This window comes from Centropristis striata, chromosome 3, assembly GCF_030273125.1.
Source record: "Centropristis striata isolate RG_2023a ecotype Rhode Island chromosome 3, C.striata_1.0, whole genome shotgun sequence".
Classification (NCBI taxonomy): Eukaryota; Metazoa; Chordata; class Actinopteri; order Perciformes; family Serranidae; genus Centropristis; species Centropristis striata.
The window spans coordinates 23425442-23444531 of record NC_081519.1 but is presented as its reverse complement, the minus strand read 5'-3'; the positions used below and the strand labels follow the sequence as shown (position 1 = coordinate 23444531).

The 19090-nt window shown below is 43.1% G+C and overlaps 1 protein-coding gene across 3 annotated transcripts in view; it reads right to left on the bottom strand.

Annotated features, from left to right (window-relative positions):
• Positions 1 to 18664, bottom strand: part of dag1 (dystroglycan 1) — a 56474-nt gene extending 37810 nt beyond the window's left edge. Inside the window, exon 1 of one of the 3 annotated variants that reach the window (XM_059328966.1) lies at positions 18084 to 18664. The gene's annotated coding sequence lies outside the window, so the exon portion shown is untranslated. Of the gene's footprint in view, positions 1 to 17043; positions 17358 to 17395; positions 17531 to 18083 lie in introns of those variants that run through there. The other 2 variants (XM_059328968.1, XM_059328967.1) reach the window with 2 other exon arrangements.
• Positions 18665 to 19090: the final 426 nt, after the last annotated feature.

Here is a 19090-nt window from a genome sequence, read left to right as displayed (position 1 = left end):
TCATGAAACTGGCTGTAGGGCGGAGCACGGGGCGAGGAAGAACCCAAAACACTCTGGAGCAGATTCAAATCACAGGGCGGAGACGATAGTTATTTTTAACTTGCCATTAGGATTGTGAGATCAGACTTGGACTTGGTGGAGATGTGAGTGTCTGAGAGTTAAAAACTGTGATTTTAATTCTCTTCAGCACTGTGAAACAGCTGTTAGACAGTAAAACATACACATCTACTGTTCTCTGTGGTTGGCAGCTTAATGGAGCTGCAGAAACATGTTGGGTGTTAAAACGGTGAGTTAGTCTCAGCTCCATGATGCAGACTCTTGTGTTCTGCTCTAAGATAAACAGGACTAAAGTGGGTCAGCTGTGTGCAGGTACAGTTCTGATAATATAGTCCAGGTACACACACACACACACACACACACACACACACACACACACACACACACACACACACACACACACACACACACACACACACACACACACACACACACACACACACACACACACACACACACACACACACACACACACACACACACACACACACACACACACACACACACACACACACACACACACACACACACACACACACACACACACACACACACACACACACACACACACACACACACACACACACACACACACACTGCAGTGACCTGGATACTGCTGCAACCAGGAGCTGCCGCTGGATGTGCGTTTTCTTCTCTAAATCCTTGTTCACTGTTCGTCCCTTCACATTACATGTCTGTCTGACTGCATGGATTTGTATTTGTGTGTGTGTGTGTGTGTGTGTGTGTGTGTGTGTGTGTGTGTGTGTGTGATGAGTTTGCAGTGATAGCCATCTCCTCCATTCCCTGGTGATGCAGGTCATCAATTCTCATCTCTGTGTCCGTCCTATCTGGCTTACAGCACCGAGCTATAAATACACAAGCAGGCAGCAAAGCAACCAGTCGACAAAATCGGCTAATAAACTGCTCAGAGAGGAAGCAAACAGGCAGCCAGCTGCAGCACACGCACACCTGAGAGTCATTGCATGTGTCAGACTGGATATTGAGACAACTCAACCTGCCAATTAGTTGCATATGAGTTACACTATATGTGTTAAAGGAACATTTTTGTGCAAAATAAATATGTTTTATTTAATTTAGAATGATTTAAAACCCAAACATCTAAAAAGTTTAGATTTGAGTTCAGAGGTCAGATATGACTCCAAGAAGTCAACGTAAACTGCATCACAGATAAGTCAACCTAAATGTGTGGTTGGTGACTGCAGGAATGTATGAGCGACACTGTAAAAAAAAATATTTGTAGAAATTACAGTAAAACACTGTCAAATTGCAGGGAAAGAAATAGGGCGTAAAATTAAAAATTGAATCTCACCGTACTAGGCTATTTTAATGACCGTAAATCAAGAAACTGTAGAAAAGTTTTTTTTCATCTAAAGATAAAGAAGAAATACAATAAAGGACACAATAACCCTAAAAATAAAAGGGACTACTCAGTCTAAATTACAGTTTTTGCTGATTTTTACATTTGATTTCTACAGCTGCCAGTATTTTACTGTAAATTAAACAGATTTCTTTTTACAGTGTATGATCAATCGCTGGTGTTTGTTTGTTTGTTTTCTGGCTGATTTTAATGGTCTGCCACTGAAGAAGGAGTGTGAGCCACTGCTCAGCTGAGAGAAGGAATTAAGGGATAGTTTTTGACAAAACCACAGTTAATGATTTCTGGAACAGTTGTCATTTTTGGTCTAATAGGGAAAAAGGTGTGAAAACATTTGCTTGCTTGACATTTTGTGAGTTTATTTGTGTTTTTATTTGACTAAAGAGAGCTGGAGGAACTCTGAGCTGATGCTGCGGGGGCGTCGTCAGTCAGTCCATCTCCATCTCACTGCCAAACACAGCAGCAGCTGATCACTCATCAATCACTGCATTTATTTATTCACTCAGTCGGCTCGACAGCATATCATTCAGCCTGTAAGTCAGTTTATACTCACTCAGTCCGTCTGTCTGTCAGTCACACGGTTAGTTACCGAGTCATTCATGAAAGCAGCCAGTTGTTCTGTGAGTGAGACGTTCACAGCCCCAATGTTTCACTTTCTCTGTCACTCAGTGAGGTTTTTTTTTTTTTTTACTCAGAAAGCTCATAATTCACATGAGCAGCCGGTTCCCCCTCCCTCCACCTCTAAGTCCCTCCACGGTCATTGCAGATGTCTCGGCTCCGTTCTTTATCTCTATGATAATAGCGGGCCACGGCTGATAGCCTCACGGACGGAGCAATGTGACCTCCAACTAGCTGGCAGGGCTTTAGAGGAACCGTAGCTTAGATTCTTTGGCCGGGCTAAAGATGTCCCCCGTCTGTTGAATTTATCCCGGTCAAACAGACGGAGACGGCGAGCTGCGTCCACTGAGCCGATATTATCACCAGATTTCATGTTTCCACCTCTTCGCTGTTAAGGGATTTAGGTAAATGCCACGAGAAATCTAATTTGAGACCCTCCAAAACTGTTGCAAATGAAAACACAGGAGAACTGTGAGGTGACTGACTGTTAGAGACACTTAGTGACAGAAACTTACCATCAGCTGGGATGTTGTGGGCATAAGAGGGACAAATAAACGCTGATTGTAATAGAACGATGTGTTCTTCTTTGACAGAACAGAACAAATTACTGCACAACATTTCAGTTGGAATCTACTAATAAAATATAAATATAGATACTAAATGTCTTCAGGGTTGGTGATGAAGTTAATGTCGGTCTAAACTTTGGTATTTGGTTCACATCAACATCTTTCGGCCTTCATGCATTTATTATTTTTCATGAGTGGAGAGAAAAACAGCCTCTTTGATGTTAATCAGTCAATTAAAACCTGATTTTTATTTACAGGGTGGTTTGATTTGGCAGCAGCAGGTTGTGTCAAGGCCGCAGTGAACCTGAGTTATCTAAGAAAACACACACACACACACACACACACACACACACACGAGAGAAGGAGCTGATAACATTAAAGGAGTGAGAGGTAGAGGGAGGGAGAGAGAGAGAGTCAGTGATGGAAAGGTTGAAAGCTGGAGCTGAATATCTGACGTTTTAGACGCTCGTCAGAGGAACAGCACGAAACGTAGAGACAGAGAGAGAGAGATGGAGGGAGGTAGAGTTTGTACTGAAGGTTTTTCTACAGTCAGTCAGCACCAGGTGGACCTGGGGAGAATAAGGAGTCCATGGGGACATGATGAGAGGTTTAACAGACAGTAAGACCTCAGTAAAGCGGAGAAGATGCAAAAGAAAGCAGACGAAGCAGAGAGGACAGACTGATGCTAGTGCTAGCATGCTAACATGCACACAATGACAACATGAGCATCGGGATGTTCAGTAGCAGATGTTGGTTCTCCATCTCTGCATGTTAACATTCCTGTGGGCAGATATTAGCTGAGTGCAGATTGATGGTTACAGCTGAGGAAAGCTGCAACAATTAGTCGATTCATCAATCATCCATTAATCGTTTAAATAACTGTGCAAAAATGGCAGAAAATGCTTCTTCTAATGTTCTTTAGCCTCTCAAATCTGGAGATTTCCTGCTTTTCTCTTATTTTCTTTACATCATATTAAAGCTATATATATCTGAGGTATGGACCGACAAAACAAGACATGTAAAGACATGTCTGATATTTTATAGACCAAACAATTAATTGATTAAGTCTAGAAAATAATCGCGAGATGAACTCTATGAAACTAATCTAAGGGATCTTAGATTGTTTACATTATTCATGAAAGTTATCCATATCAATATCATGAGTTGGGCCGAAGGATTCGTCAGCTCTGAACCTTGAATATAATATGACAACATTTCATGGGGATCCATCCAGCAGTTGTCAAGATACTTCACTCATGATGGCAGGAGATGAAACGTTATTACAGTTCCTCCTGAGATGACCAGAGACCTGATACAGCCAGTAATCTGTTCAGTCTGCGACGGACATCGTTAGAACCAAACACACAGCAGTGGCTAAAAAGAGACGCGATAACTGATGATACAGGTCATAGTGTCATGGAAAAAAAATGATTAGACTACTCTTTTTCTTCAATTTCTCTTTCAGTTCATTTTAATGGCTGGTACAACTAAAGGTACATTTGTTTCGACAAATATAATGATAACATAAAAAGCTGATAAGAGTTTAATTTAAGAGCTGATATGTAGCTATTTTCCATGGTTTTCTTGATAATGATCTTGGTTATTATCATCAAGAAACCATGGAAAATGTCTAAATATCAGCTCTTAAATGTACCTTTAGTTGCACCAGGCATTAGAATGAACACAAAATTGAAGAAAACAAAGGTGGTCAAATAATTTTTTCCATGACTGTATATAGTGCTTTCTACCTGCACAAGCAGAGAGCATGAGTGAAGCAGTGAAACCAGAGGAGAGACAGTCAGAGACATTTAGAGACAGTCAGAGACATTTAGAGACAGTCAGAGACAGTCAGAGACAGTCAGAGACAAAGGAAGGAACAGGAGGTGTTGGTGTTTGCAGTTAATCTGCAGCAGCAGAGGAGAGTTGGAGAGAATCGGAGGGATTCAGAGTGTCAGGAGAGTACCTGCAGGCCTCAGGATAACAGTGGTATTTAGGATCATGTAAACCAGTGAGCCTGACACACAGACCTGCAGATACTCCCACAAAGCACACATGCACATGTATGAACGCTCAACACACACACACACACACACTCTCTGTCTCATGTCTTCGGGGACTGTAGGCGGCCGCCACGCAGCTCCAAACACCCTGCTGCACAGAGAGATAGCTTGCTCGCTCTCTGCCTGCCCTAATGACTTTCTCCCTGCCTCTCTCTCCCTCTCTCGCTCTCTCTCTCGGGTAAGTGGGTGACAGTCTTTTAAAGTGCAGTCCTGTACCTTCTGATAGCACAGAGCAAACAATGAATGTATTGGCTATGCTAGTGAGTCTGCTAGCGTCTCAGAATAACAACGAAGCCGAGGGAGGATGCTATGGATGAATTACCATACTTCAAAGAGGAGTTTAGCCGCTCCCTCCCTCCCTCTCCTCTCTGTAAACACACACGGGGAAAACAACAGAGCGGCCGGCTCGTCTTTTGTCTTTACTTGAGAAACTAAAGGGGCAGAAACCCAGATACCCACTGGTTTGTTCCCAAAGGATTTGCATTTAATAATTCAATTATTTACAGAGTGGCTACGGATAGAAAGAGAAAACCTGGAAGTAACAATATTAGATCTGCTGCTCATGTTGAAATACTGTGAATGCATATTTGGTCATGCAGCCACAAAGAAAGAAAGTAAAAAACATTGACACCGTGTGTCCCTGAGGAGAACACAGAGCTGAGACAAAAGAAGAAACAGCACTTGTTCAGTTTACAGAGAGGCTGAGAGGGTCTGAGCCTCGTCCTCAGCGTTCAAACAGAATTCATATCATTCCAGCCGCGCCGGCTGATTACAGGACTGGCTCTGCTCAGGCTAAACACCTGGTTTGAGGTGAACTTCAAGAGAAGCTGCGGCTCTGCAGCAAATCCACCTGATGTCTGAGGACTTAAACACAGAGCAGGAGATGGCAGAGCGCCGCCGGCGGCTCCAGAACGCTGCTTCTTCTCTCACTCTTTCATTTTTCTGTGATGCAAAAGCGTAACTTATTTTGGAGGTTATGAAAATGTTTTCTCTGAGGTAACTGATGCTATTTTTGTGGTTATATTGAAGTTTTATTGACTAGATTTCTGCTTTTAGAAGTTGTTGTAAGTTCACATAAAATATCGTCTTTTGGCTCATCGTATAATAATATTTTGTGAAGTAAAAGCCTGAAAATAGCAACATTACGTGTTCATATCGTTCCAGTAAATATATAAAAAATACGAAGGATAAATCTGGGTTCATTTATGAGAAAACTGAGCCTCAGTTTTTGAAAACCACCACAGACCTCTGGGCCCTTCTACAGAAAAACAAACAAAAATCACATTTTCTTGACACCTTTTGACTTCAACATTCTTACAGAAAGTAGAGCTGGAAAAAGTCAATTTGTTATGTCCCATAATCACCATATCATGTGTCAAGTTATGAGTTATTTTCTACAAACTGCAGGCAGACATCACAGAGATAAACTGTCAGAAACCAGGTGTTCACCTTTAAATACAGTCTCACACTGTTTTGTTTTTTCGTTTCAAGTCTTAACTCGATATTCATCCCCCAGGGGAGAATTTGAGGAAACACACAAACATAAAAACAATCTTAAAATCCAGATATGATCATGTAAGAGTTGAAATACACAGGCGTTAATGTCAAAGTATGTTCATCAAGATTTTATACTGCAGTGCTTCAAAAATCTAAAAGCTTCTAGGGGAAAATTTCAATCATTTCTATAATAATGATCTTTAGTTTATCATGTCAGAGGTTAGCAACAGCTCGCTGCAGCTTCTGATGATGAGATGGAACCAGAAAATAAATAAAAAAGTTCAAATAAAAGGGTGCAACATGTCAGTATTCTCTTTAAGGAATTTAGTTTGTGTTGTAGTGAAATAAATGATGCCACAAAATTGAAACTAGACATTCTGCTCCTTGATATGACATCAGAAGCAGGAAAAACTAAAAAGCTGCACAATGAAGAAAACAACATGTTGCAGAAACAAACAGGGCCTCAAATAACTCCAATAAATCAGAAATACTTTGTTACAGTTCAGATCAGGCAGTGTTGATTTGAGTCGCTGCTGCCACAGAAAACTTGTGTAAAGTTATTTTTAAAAGGCGTCTAATAATAAACTTCAGATGATTCTTGTTTCTGATAAACAGCTTTAAACTGTGGGAACAAGCAGCAGTCAGAGGGAAGTGAGCAGCGGGGATCTGGGCGTGTGCTCCATCTGCATCACAGTCCGTTCGCCCTTGAAGATGATTGCTTTATTAAACTGTAATGCTCTTTGAAGCAGCAACTATGTAAACAATACCAGCGGCAACTCTGAGGTCCAGAGCTGTACACGGAGGTCAAAGAGACACTTGAAGGGTATTCAGGAACACTAAACTGCTCCATTTCTCACACTGGCTGTATCCCAAAGTCAAGGAAGGATCCTCATACGGCTGAATCTGAGGGATACTACGTCATCGACATCAGCTGAAGGACTGTCCCAAAGTCCAGGATCCTCCAGAGGACAGAGTCCTTCTGTTGCCCAAATTCCAAGGATGCATGTGTGTATCCTCAGTGTTCCCCGACAACCCATAATGCTTTGCACAAACCGGTCTACTGGGAGAATTAAAAAATGCCGAGCGAAGAAACAGCAACGCCAGCGACACAATAATTTAAATATACGTATTTCAGTTTACACTGAGTATTTGTTATCACATAACTTACAAAACTTGTGTTGAAAGTCAAGCAAAATATGCATAAACAAAAGCTAGAATATTTAGCTAAAATATAATAAACATCATCTTGATAGATTGCCAGTTAAGTCAATTTATGCCGTCTCAGTCGCTAAAGTTATTGTTAATTCATATGCTTCAGATGATGATTTATTATGTGCAAAGTATACGTAGCTATGCCATTCAGAAAGTTAAACATGCTTATTGTGTTAACAGACCGACAGCCTGCTATTATCCGCTAGTTATTTATAAATAACTGTTATTGTACTGTACTGCAAACACATCTCCATGGTGAGTTATGCTCCAGGATCAGTGAAATATGCAGGTTTAATCCACTTTGTTTTTTTTTTTTTCCTAAATCGTGGAGATTCAACCTTAAAGCATCTTCTTCTATTTCCACAAATATGTGTCAGAGTGCTGATGCCAAAGACACATCATGTCATTAACTGGTTTTGAAATTGCAGCTCTGAATTTAAGCAGGACGTCCAATTACGCAATGACACACGTGCACACTGAAGGCTGCTCCATTAGTGGCTATACCAGTGAAAGGAAGGACTTTGGCCTCGCCTCTGGAGGACCCGACTCCGAAGAAGGATCCCACCAAGGAAGGATCCTTGACTTCGGGACACAACCACTCTCTCTGTGCTCATTTTCTGTGCTGCACAGTCTTCCTGCTAACCCTGTTTCTCTCCCTCTGTCTCCCAGAGTCTGTGTATTCCTGCAGTCCTATCAATCAACACATCCCATTACTACTTCCCCTGTCACACCCAAATCCATCCTCTGTCCCTGCAGCCTGCACACACACACACACAAATTCAGAGAGCCCCCCCCTGTGCTTCACACACACACATAATCCGGCAGTGGTGGCGTCTCCAGGACGTGAATCATCAGAGCACGTTGGCAGACGGCAGCTCTCGACTGCCCTTCATAAAAGATGGATTGATGGATGAATGGGTGGGGTGAATAAGTGGCTTGATGGGTGGATGGATGGGTGGGTGGATGAATAGGGGGATAAATGGGTGGGTGAATAAGTGGATGAATGGGTGACTCATGACATCCTGATCCGTTACACAAATCTGCAAATAGGCTCCGAGATGAGCATTCATGCAGCGTGACACATTTCCCCGAGTGTTTACTTCCTGGAGCAGCGACTGTACGGCTGCAGAGATCAGAGAGCAGAGAACATCCACAATGCACTCTGTTTTATATCACACAACAATAATCAGCCATCAGGAAAAACACTAGTACATTATAACATAATCAATATATATATAATGGACAAAACAGGGAACACAGCAATTATTATAGAACAGTTTGAGTGCTGAAACACTATTATTGATAACTTAATTGATTTAATTGATTAATCTATGAAGGAAAATAAACTGATGGGAAGAATGCCGACTTTATAAATTAAAGGTTTTTGATTGGAAATTTCTTTTAGGATGTTCCGACTTGTTATTAGCTCAACAGTGTGCTAAATCATTGGGAAAATAACTAACCGACAGCTGAGATAATTAATTGCAGTTATAAACATGTGTGCAGAAATGTAACATGTTTTGATAAGAGTTGGACAAATTACTAGACAAAAACCAATAATAATAAACTTTTCAGCTTATTTCCAGCCCATAAACTGCACATGTTTGAGGTTTGGAACTTTGGTTGGACATTTAACAGACAGATGTGAAGTAAAAGCCTGAAAATAGCCAAACAGTAAGTGTTCACATCATTAAAGTAAATATATAAAAGGATTCAGGCTAAATCATATGACAAACATGACTTGTTTTCTGCAAACTAATTGACAGTTGAGATTATTAATTGCAGTTATAAACACGTGTGCAACACAATTAAAAAAGTCTGATACAAACAACTGGAGTTGGACAAATTACTAGACAAAAAACAATAACTGAGTAACAATTTTGATCATTATATTCATAAAATGTGTAACATCTGAACTTTTCGGCTTGTTTCAGGCTCATAAACTGCACATCTTTGGGATTTGGACCTAAGTTGGACATTTAACAGACTCTATGATGAGAAAATACTCAGCAGATTAATCAATAAAGAAAATGTTTGCAGCTCTGAATTAAACTGTGTTTTCACACTCACTCTTTAACTGAGACTCATGGTAAGTGATTTTTTTACTTCAGGACTTCAGACAAAATAACAACACACTGAGATTTTTTAAATCTCAATGAGACTATATATTTTTTTTCCTATCAAATCAGAAATAAGTAAAGCTGTTTCCTAAATCACTTGTTTCTTCCTGTTGCTGTTCTCTAAACTTGTTGACTCGTCCAGACTTGTAGAATGTGTGTAACCTGAAGCTCTGTGTGTGTGTGTGTGTGTGTGTGTGTGTGTGTGTGTGTGTGTCTTATGTACATATATGACCTGCCTGTGTGAGTGTGTGACTCTGTGTGTGTTTGACTCTGAGCCAGGAACAATGTCATCCATTGAGAACCACACACACACGTTGGGCTGGTGTGAAGTGGACCTGGTGGTGTTTGACTGTGAGATTTAACATGTCAGGTCCTCTCAAGTAATTTCCTCGGCCTGCTGTATTTGTCTCCCACTGACGCTTTAAAAGCTATCAGCCAGGTGGAAGAGCCAAGCTGTTGGTCTGAGTCCACACACACACACACACACATACACACCTGTCTTTGTAAGGACCCTAACACGAACCTTAACTTAAACCTAATAGTAAGCTGAAACTTAAAACCAAGTCTTAACCTACAAACAGTCCTTTGAAAAAGTGAGGACTGGGCAATATATCCTCACTCTGTTGGTTCAAAATGTGTAATGGTCCTCACTATGTGGGAAGTACAAGTACACACAGCAGACACACACACAACAATGTCCTTCTAAAACAGCCACAAATATGTAAAAACAAAAGTGTGGTTTGTTTTAGTTGCTCCCTGAAGTGTCATTCTCCAGTCTCTTCCACTTCTTTGAGTTACCCTGTGGTTATCAATTTTTAATAATACGGCATGCAAATAGTCTGAAGAGCAGCAGCACCACATGTCAGATAAGATTTTGTGCTCTAGGAGTTAACAGATAAAACTGAAATGGCCACTCAGCATTTTGTCTGAGTATCTCCATCTGCAGCATCTTCACAACCAAACATCAAATATTATTTAAATATTTGTGAATGTCTGCACTTTTATCTTGACCTGAAAGAAGAGAAGTGCTTTAAAAAAGAAAAAAAAAAAAAAGAGCCCACCACCCCCATCGCTCAGCACAGTAGACGAGTCTCCATGGCGACGGCAGCAGCAGGCTGTTTGGCTGTTTGTGGTGAAGCAGAATTCCTTCATGGACGAGCGAGCAACACGCCTCGACATCAGGGTCTGTTTCCAGTGCTCACAGAGAACTAACTCGACATCATTACAGGGCAACTCGAGAACGGAAAGTCTGCACTCAGCATGTGTCAAGAGGCAGAAATCAGGACGAAGAATAATAGAGTTTTAGAGCACTCACTTATTAACACTTGACAACAAATCAGGATCAAATGTTGAGTATTATATCTGTTTGATTAGACAAATGTTTTGTGCTTTTATTTTCTAGACCGCTGCCAGATTTTCACATCCTCAGTCTGCATGTTAATGGTGGGATCAGTGTGCTGCGTTGTTATTGGTGAAGTCGGATCACAATTAGGTCCTCTCGAAGCATTAAGGGTCCTGGCGTGGCGGTGGAATTCCTCCATGGTTGACCGGGCGACTCACAGCGCCGTTTGGCTCCATGTCCAGAAGGCTAACCAGCCAAAACAAGGGGGCTAATAAAACTGTCCACTGATAAGCAGTTAATGCCCCAGAACTAATGACTGTTTTCTCTCTCCCATCAGTGGTGTCTCACACAGACACACACAGACACACACACACACACGTTAAATCTGCTTCATACAGTTCAGTTAAATGTTGAAACTGGACAACAGAGGAAGAAAACTTTAAGGAAAGATGAGTAAAAAGTATCAGATCCACACAGGCAGCCCCATGAAGTAACACCAACTCTTTTTCACGTTTTCTCTGATCCCTGCAGGCCACCGTAGCTTCTGCACGCTGGGAAAGTTGGTTACAATCTGCATCAGCTACATGCCATTCACACTGATCTTTAAAAAAATAAAAATGTTTCAAACTAGAAAACTAAACAGCTTTTGGAGGAGCAGGATCTTATTGAAATAATAAAGTCATCAGGAGTTTTAACAATGATTTAAACAAACTCAAGAAATATCAAAGCAGGGTGACAGCTATTTAACAGAAAAGTTAAAGCACTTTCAATGTATAAACCAAAAACTGCCAATGCTTTTATCACATCTAAACTGTTGCTGTAAATGCAATTGCAATGAATAAAGTTTGCAGAATTCCTTTATATGCTTTCTATTTACTTTACTTCGTATGTTATGACCATTATTATTTAAATGTCTAGAGTAAGAAACTGAGCATTTATCAGCTATTAGCTGTCTGGCTGTAGCTCGTCTGCTGTGAGACATCATAGAAACTGGATCTGAAATGTGTTATTCATTTTGACTTGAATGAAAATGAGTTACTCATACTCAAAACATTTAAGGTAACAATTTGCACTGACATATTCCAGTAGAATGTAATTAAAATGTTAAGTTAGAATAGCTTAAATTAAGTAATTATTACCACTTAATATCACCTCAACCTTTGGAAAATATTAAGTTGGCTCGACTTAAGTTAGTCAAACATTAAAAAGACTCATAGGATTCACTTAATCACAACATTGTTGGAATTACTTAAAAAGATGGACGCAAATTTTTACCTCAATTTTTTTAAGTTGAGCCAGTGTATTCTTGTTTAGAGTGCAGTTTGGTTTACGTGAGTGATTGTGTGGGTGAAACACCTGAATAGGTCAAAAAATGGAGCAATTTCAAAGACTGGATGTTAAAATCAAAGCACCATCAAAACTTGACGATTAAAATAAATCATCTTTCAAACTTTCAAGACTTTTTTGAACCTTGTGGAAGAGTTTCTGTACGCTGTAGCAGAAGTACCAACGCCAGTAGCTAATCCAAAAAAAAAAAAAAGGTGCTAAAAACGTGTGTAAAAGCAGATGGTCCGGCTCTAGCAGTAAGAAGTGTGCATCATCACGACAACAATTCCTGTGGCCCTCTGAGCAGCGGCCTCTCTATCAGTGACACACAGGCCTGAGCAGTTAGCTACACTGATCGCTCATAAAGGCCCGGTCGGCGTCTCCTCTGCAGCCGTACACAGCGATGTCAGCTGCAATTATACGGCAAACTGCCACTCGGAGCAACACCCCAACAGCTACGGAGCCCAACACACACAGGGCACTAACTCTGCCTCACTGTCTAGTGCTCACAGCCTGAAAAATATTATTTCCTACACCGTCTGAGCCTGGACATTTAGTGTCATTTGGAGTTTACTGCTGCCAGAGATTCAGCCATAGCATAATGCTGCATATGACTTTCCAAAATCAGCAACTGTGAGGACGTGCTGCTGATGCTGCACATTGCACAGACATTCAGGGTCAGGGAGAGGTCAATGCAATCAATAACTAACTTTAAATTAAATGTGCCATGTCAGAACACGGTGGATGGATCTCAAAGCCCAAACGGAGGAATATTCCTGTTGCTGGGTGGCGTAATGACTCACCAGAAGACTACACCCGAGTTAACCACACGTCAGCGAGCCAAGCTCCCTGAGGACGACAACATTTAACTACAGCCCAGCCGTCTGTCCGACTGTCTCCACAGCTCTGAACTGACTCTATCAGTGTGGAATCAGGATCGCTGTGATCATGGTTTCCCTCTGTGTAATGGTGATTTTATGAGCAGGGGATCTGCTGGGAGAAATATTTTCTGTCTGAAATGATTTCCTCTGAACACATTTCCCAGAGTTGATAAGAGTGACAATTTCGGTGGCGATTATTTAAAGTTGACAGGCGTTGATTAGACTGTTTGTTCACTGGCAGGATTGATGTGGCTCCGGGCCAATATCCAAACTAAAAGTGTTAAATTAACTCTGATGGCTGTGAACTTTTATAAACATTGACGCATCAGCGGCAGACTTAAATGAACCGTGACGGTTTCTCTGAATCTGGTTCATAATATTTAGTGCAAACAGAACCGGACACCTGCACATCAGGACTGTAATGAACCTCACACTCTCTCCTGTTGACACTAAATGAAGAACTATGCTTTAAAAATGTGTTGATTCCACAGCAGTGTTAAGTCCTGTATGACGCTGACTCGATCCCAACAGGTGAGTGAAAACAGCAGCTGGGGACTCGCCTGCAGAGTCGGGGGGAAACAACATAAGCTGTGACAGACTGATGGGATCTGCACTGAACACTGGAACCCAGAGGAAACGCATTAGACCGAATTACAGCTCATGACGAGATTGCGATCAAATGAAAGCAGCACAGTGTAATGTGGAGCCAACAGAGCCAAGGTGCTGAGGCCATTGACTCATGTACAGTACATTATGGATTAACCCTCCGAAGGAGCCGCAGCAGATTGTCTGTTGGGTTATTGGCCTCTATTTTAGACCATGTTGAAACCATGACAACGGCAAAAAAGTCCAACTTCAGCTCTCTGTCCCAGTTTACTCCCGCAGCTCCTCTGAATCTACTCGCCAGCTTCGTCATGAAGCGAGGCCCACTCTTTGTTTTCTGTTGGTACCTCGCTCTAAGAATAGCAGCAGCAGGAGCCCACACCTTTTAAAGCCTGCGAGCCTCGCAAAAACAGCCAATGAGTGTTTTATTTTCGAGTTCTGACAAATGTGCAGTATGTGCATCGACAAGTGGTGTTTCAGCCATGGCCAGAGCATGACTCACAGCCACAGAATTGTAGCCAACTGTAGGCAGAGAAATGCTGGTGAGAGTCATCCCCTATTTTAGCCCAGAAGGGCAAGGGAGGAAGGGGGGTGGGGGGGGGAGAGAGACGAAAGGATCTAAATCTCATCTCCCAATGTGATAAAGTGAGCTTACTCCACAACAGGAACACTTTTCTTTACCTTCCTCCCAAAGCTATAAGAAAAATAAAATCTGTCCTGATCTCAGAGCTAAAATAAGATTCCTTCTCTCCACTTGTAGCTAAAGTTTGAAAAGCAGGGAGCCAAAGATTAGACTTATCGTGTGGAGGCTACACAAGGAGTTTCATAACAGAGGAGCTCAATCCTGTTTTGGATGATATTGAGTTCTGAAATAGGGAGCAGCTCAGATGTAGACAGAGGAAACACCCTCAGAGTTTAGGGAATATATCTGACAACATGTCTTCTGACAAAAATCTTGTTTGCCAAGATGGAAATGGAATAAAACCAAAGTTGTTGACAGATAAAAAATAAATATGGTCAAGAAATGAGCTCATTGGGGGCAAAAAAAGGACCAACAGCCATGTGATTTATGGGATTATCTGTTTTTAATGGCTATCTTAATAATGTAAGTGAGTTTAAAACATTCAGAAAGTATTTGTGCACCATGAAGCTGCTTCAGAAGTAAAAACAACTATTCTCCACTGTCTCCATAGCTGAGTGAGTTGTGCAGCAGCTCCGTGCTGGGCTCCTCTGGGCCATTTCAGGTCAGAAGTTACTCAGCACATTAAACATTATGTAAGCTTATAGCAGGGAAGAAAAACACAGACAAAAACCAAAGCCGAGTTCCAGGGTTTCCTTGCAAAACCACAAAACAGACCCAACGACTTTGTTTTTGCTCCTCCGACACACAGCAGAACCAGCCAGAGCTGCTGCAGCAGCACAGCAGCCATTAGGACGATCGTCACCTTCAAGTGATGGTTGCAACGACACCACGAGGTAATCTAAACCTCTTACGGCAAGAAGAACACCTTTTTATTGAAGACTGAGGCGCCTTTCAGAGGCGAGCTCTGCTGGCGTTGACCCTTTGATGCACACACACACACTAACACAGGATCTACACAGGCAGAGAACACACACTCACAAATGCACACCGTTTATTTAACCCTTAAAGGCCAGCACAGAGAGCTCTTCTGTAAAAAAAAAAATGACAGAAAAGACGCACATGCTGAAACTCGGAGCGAGAACAACAGAAGCTCTTTTCAGTGCAGAGAGAGAGAGAGAGTTTCTCACCTCTCTCTGTTATCACAGCTCTGCTACTACAGTGCTACACACATAAATACAGTCAAATACACAAACATGATTTCAGCATGTGTGTGAGTGTGTGTGTTCTCTGCTCCTCATCAAAAAAAGACAAGATGAGGTTATTTACTGCAGCTGCCTGGGACACTAATCTGTTTTTTAATCCTTTTTTTTTTTGCATCCACTGAAAGTCGACTGAACATGTTTTGCCCTTTTCCAGCAAGAAGCCGATTCATATTCACACAGAGCTGCAGGGGGCAACACTGACTGCCCAGGATCTGCCACTGCAGCCAGACTGGGTGGGGTGGGTGTGTGTGTGTGTGTGTGTGTGTGTCTGTGTGTGTGTGTGTGTGTGTGTGTGTGTGTGTGTGTGAGGTGGGGGGTACATGCCTGGCTTCAGGGAACTCTGGCAGTTTACCACTGAGCCACAACATCACTAGAAATCATGCACGAGCATGCACACACACACACGCCCAAACCCACCCTCGCTGCATGCATGTGCACAAACACCACATAAGACACACACTTAAGTGAGCAAATTAACAGCAAGGCGCAGAAACAAACACACACACACACATATCATGATCATCAGTGGAGGCGGTTCCTGCTGCTCCGAGGGAAACAAACACTGTTCTCTGTGTAGAGGATTAAAGACAGCTTGTCTACAAAACACACCAGTCCTATCAACATGACGCCTGTTTACACACACATACAAGCAAGTGTGTTCAGCTGCCGGCCTGCCTCGTTTACGTCACACAGGACCGGAAAGAGAAGAGAAGAAAAGAAGAGAGTGATGCAGTGAGAGAGTATTGATTCATGTCCACTGGGGGTGGTAGGAGGATAGGTGCACCTCCAGGCCTCCTCTGTAGGCTTTAGGCAGAGAATAATGACACCCATGGGACCACTCAAAACCCTCTAAATTGCCCATTACTGAACAGTCAGGTCCTTTAATTTATTTAGGGTCTGTGGGATGAAGCAGCCAAGTATTTCTGAACAATCAAACAGCAGTTTAAACAGAAATAGCAGAAACATGTCATTGGAGTGTTAAAAACAAGAGTTTCACTTGTGAGCCTGCTGCCACACACACACACACACACACACACACACCATAGGCAGGACAGCAGCCAGACATGGATTGAACCGCTACCAGGAGCTCAAAGGTCACACTGCAACAGCCAACTGTCTAAAAAAACACCTTTGTTGTGGGGCCAGACCTTCAGCCTCGGCCCCTCGGCCTTCCTAGTGGGGAAGGAAAACTTACACGCTAAAATACAAAACTGGTTCCAGTAAAACCGTTCAGAGGACACCAGAGAAGGTCTGAAAGTGTGCAGACTAGAGGACAAGCCCCATGCAGCCAGCACCTTCAGCTCAGTAATGATAGTAACACAATATGTGACAATATAATTATATGTGGATAGTAGTGAAGCTGCAGCAGCTACATGTGCTAACGTAGTTATTTATGTTTCCTTTCACACACGGAAACTCCATAAACAGCCACACTCAGCTTTCTCTGCGTAGGTTCCTCTCCTTTTCACACAGCACTCCCTCTCTCTTTCTGTCTTGTCCCTCGGTCAAAGGAGACATACCCAGACCGCGGCAGGCTGTCAAACGTCTCCATGGCAAAGCATACGTGAGAGGAATCACGACGAGGTGGGCGAAAACATCCTCCGGAGCCTCCTCACCTCCGAGGAGGTTTTACTCCTCAGCACAGAACCGGATACGGGTTGTTGTGAGGTTTTTTTTAAATAACATAAGCGGGAGTTTGGAGCTGATTAATATAATGAGCTTTGTGTCCATATGAGCAGACACGTTTGCTCCATCTGAGACACTGGGACAAACTTCAAACCCTATTGGCGCACGAGAGCACACGCGCAGGCACGCATGCAACAGCACGAGCACCGAGGAAATAGTATCAGAACAATGAGGTCACTAACTCACTTCTGAGTGTGCGTTACAGGGACGCGCCGTGGAAGTGGAGTCTCGGGGGACACTGTCCCTTCACAGGACGCCAAAAATAAACCCAGTGAAATACAGTCAGCCACATTATAAAGAGGCCCTTCTGTCTCACAGCCCTGTTGGACCCCCGCCTGTCCTGGCCTGGCTTTAAAATGCACCTGTTCGGTGGTGGAGCCAGAGGAATGAGCCGGGTGGGCTGCAGACGGCTTCAGCTGTCCGAATACCGGGCACCGGAGGCGGGTAGGAGACGAGGGAAGGAGGCGAGGGAGGGAGCAGGGCGGAGGGAGGCTCGGTGAAAGCGGTAGCTGGGATAAGTAGCCCAGCAAGCCAGCTAATAACACAGCGACCGCCTAAAAATATCCCCGACCACAGAGCTGCGCCGCCGCCGCGAATCAGACCCCGCCGAGAGGACCCGGATATTATATCAAACGCACCGAATTTCACGCTGCTCCGAGTGTGCACAATAATATTACAACAGTAACCATGGAGAGGAGAGTTGAGAGCTACATTTTATTCTCCCTCCGCCGGTTAACGTCTGACCGAGTCCGACACACACTTTCTCTTTCCAGCAACACAGCCGAGCCGAGCAGCAGAAATGCCGCATATTCTGCACACAGACACACGAGACGGCAGGCGACAATGAAGAGACATGATTGAAAAAGAAACTGACCGTCAAATCTCCTCCACGGTTATATCCCTTGGCGTAATTCAGGCTAAATCCTCCTCTGCTTCCTCCTGCTGCTGCTTCCTCCGTGCGGTGAGTGGAGGCTGGTGGCGGAGGTGGCGACAGGGGAGCTTGCTGTTCCTCCTTCCTCTTCAGGCGGACAAATATAGGCTCTCTGCTCGGTGTCAAATCTCCTTTTCCCCCCTCTCCGACTGGCGACAGGCTGTCTTCGGAGGTCCAAAGTTAGTAGTCGCAGAGGAAGGTGACTCAATGAAACACAAAAATGATAACAGAAAAGGCACCGAATGGAAGAGTGCTGCCCGGACCACCGGAGACACCAAATCCTAAAGTAAAGCGGAAAAAAATGAAACACAAAACAAAAGAAATGTTGTGTTGAGTGGTGAAAAAAAAAATAAAAAAATAAAAATAAAATCACATAGCCTAATTGAGTGTAGTGGTAGAGTCACTACAGAGGGCTCAGGCACCAGTGTGCCCACTGCTCCCAGTAACCCGGCTCTAGAGGTGCTGCTGTCGGACCTCCACGAATGAACACGTCCCGCACTCCCGAGGTCCTCCACACAAATGTCCGCTGCCGAGCCTGAAGGATGAATTTCCACCCGGAGGAGGAGTGGAGAGAGAGTGAGTGAGAGAGAGAGAGAGGGAGGAGGGAGGGCTGTGGCTTGCATTCTCTGAATTACTCCACCCCCAAACTGCCTTCCCCCTCTCCCCCTTTTCTTTTTTTCAATTCCTCCACCTCTCTTCCATTCACAAGGCTATGTTTGCTCTCTTGTCTCCCATATTCTCCTCTTTTCCTCTTTGTCTTTTTTCCTTCTTTCATTCACTCCTTTCATCTAGCCTCCTGAGTTGCACTCTTCGGGCCACGTAGCCTCACCACCGTGTCTGTAAAGGCATGCTGCCTGATCATGAGCAAATAAATCAATATGTTTACTCAACACCTCCTCGATGGAATTATGATGATGACATTGATCCGGGGTGTGAATGATCATCATGCA